Genomic DNA, 2,669 nt, shown 5'->3' with positions numbered 1-2,669 from the left:
CTCATTCCTATGAAGATACATTCAAACTCACAAAACGTGCTCAGCTCGGGCTGAAAATGCATTTAAAGCAATAAAAACTCAAATTGAGTGTCACGCCTAAACCAAAGGACTTATGCACACACTTCAACATGTATTTAGTTCAAGAGGTCATCCTGAAGCCTATATGAGCATTAATTTGACCACATAACTCATTCTTATGAAGATACATTCAAACTCACAAAACGTGCTCAGCTCGGGCTGAAAATGCATTTAAAGTTATAAAAACTCAAATTGAGTGTCACGCCTAAACCAAAGGACTTATGCACACACTTCAACATGTATTTACTTCAGGAGGTCATCCTGAAGCCTATATGAGCATTAATTTGACCACACAACTCATTCGTATCAAGATACATTCAAACTCACAAAACGTGCTCAGCTCGGGCTGAAAATGCATTCAAAGCAATAAAACCTCAAATTGAGTGTCACGCCTAAACCAAAGGACTTATGCACACACTTCAACATGTATTTTGTACAGGATGACCTCCTGAAGCCTAAATGAGCAATAATTTGACTACACAACTCATTCCTATGAAGATACATTCAAAGTCAGAAAGCGCGCTCAGCTCGGGCTGAAAATGCATTTAAAGCAATAAAAACTCAAATTGAGTGTCACGCCTAAACCAAAGGACTTATGCACACACTTCAACATGTATTTAGTTCAGGAGGTCATCCTGAAGCCTATATGAGCATCAATTTGACCACACAACTCATTCCTATGAAGATACATTCAAACTCACAAAACGTGCTCAGCTCGGGCTGAAAATGCATTTAAAGCAATAAAAACTCAAATTGAGTGTCACGCCTAAACCAAAGGACTTATGCACACACTTCAACATGTATTTTGTTCAGGAGGTCATCCTGAAGCCTATATGAGCATTAATTTGACCACACAACTCATTCGTATCAAGATACATTCAAACTCACAAAACGTGCTCAGCTCGGGCTGAAAATGCATTCAAAGCAATAAAACCTCAAATTGAGTGTCACGCCTAAACCAAAGGACTTATGCACACACTTCAACATGAATTTTGTTCAGGATGACCTCCTGAAGTCCATATGAGAATTAATTTGACCAGACAACTCATTCCTATGAAGATACATTCAAAGTCAGAAAGCGCGCTCAGCTCGGGCTGAAAATGCATTTAAAGCAATAAAAACTCAAATTGAGTGTCACGCCCAAACCAAAGGACTTATGCACACACTTCAACATGTACTTAGTTCAGGATGTCCTCCTGAAGCCTAAATGAGCATTAATTTGACCACACAGCTCATTCCTATGAAGATACATTCAAACTCACAAAACGTGCTCAGCTCGGGCTGAAAATGCATTTAATGCAATAAAAACTCAAATTGAGTGTCACACCTAAACCAAAGGACTTATGCACACACTTCAACATGTATTTTGTTCAGGATGACCTCCTGAAGCCCATATGAGCATTAATTTGACTACACAATTCATTCCTATGAAGATACATTCACACTCACAAAACGTGCTCAGCTCGGGCTGAAAATGCATTTAAAGCAATAAAAACTCAAATTGAGTGTCACACCTAAACCAAAGGATTTATGCACACACTTTAACATGTATTTTGTTCAAGATGACCTCCTGAAGCCTAAATGAACATTAAGTTGACCACACAACTCATTCCTATGAAGATACATTCAAACTCACAAAACATGCTCAGCTCGGGCTGAAAATGCATTTAAAGCAATAAAAACTCAAATTGAGTGTCACGCATAAACCAAAAGACTTATGCACACACTTCAACATGTACTTAGTTCAGGATGTCCTCCCGAAGCCTAAATGAGCATTAATTTGACCACACAGCTCATTCCTATGAAGATACATTCAAACTCACAAAACGTGCTCAGCTCGGGCTGAAAATGCATTTAATGCAATAAAAACTCAAATTGAGTGTCACACCTAAACCAAAGGACTTATGCACACACTTCAACATGTATTTTGTTCAGGATGACCTCCTGAAGCCCATATGAGCATTAATTTGACTACACAATTCATTCCTATGAAGATACATTCACACTCACAAAACGTGCTCAGCTCGGGCTGAAAATGCATTTAAAGCAATAAAAACTCAAATTGAGTGTCACACCTAAACCAAAGGATTTATGCACACACTTCAACATGTATTTCGTTCAAGATGACCTCCTGAAGCCTAAATGAACATTAAGTTGACCACACAACTCATTCCTATGAAGATACATTCAAACTCACAAAACATGCTCAGCTCGGGCTGAAAATGCATTTAAAGCAATAAAAACTCAAATTGAGTGTCACGCCTAAACCAAAGGACTTATGCACACACTTCAACATATATTTTGTTCAAAATGACCTCCTGAGGCCTAAATGAGCATTCATTTGACCACACAACTCATTCCAATGAAGATACATTCAAACTTACAAAACGTGCTCAGCTCGGGCTGAAATAATTTTAAAGCAATAAAAACTCAAAGTGAGTGTCACGCCTAAACCAAAGAACTTATGCACACACTTCAACATGTATTTAGTTCAGGAGGTCATCCTGAAGCCTATATGAGCATTAATTTGACCACACAACTCATTCCTATGAAGATACATTCAAACTCACAAAACGTCCTCAGCTCGGGCT

This window comes from Hippocampus guttulatus, unplaced genomic scaffold, assembly GCF_054856545.1.
Source record: "Hippocampus guttulatus isolate MCC_2025c unplaced genomic scaffold, RoL_Hgut_1.0 HiC_scaffold_25, whole genome shotgun sequence".
In the NCBI taxonomy this organism is placed as follows: domain Eukaryota; kingdom Metazoa; phylum Chordata; class Actinopteri; order Syngnathiformes; family Syngnathidae; genus Hippocampus; species Hippocampus guttulatus.
This window is presented reverse-complemented; position numbering follows the sequence as displayed.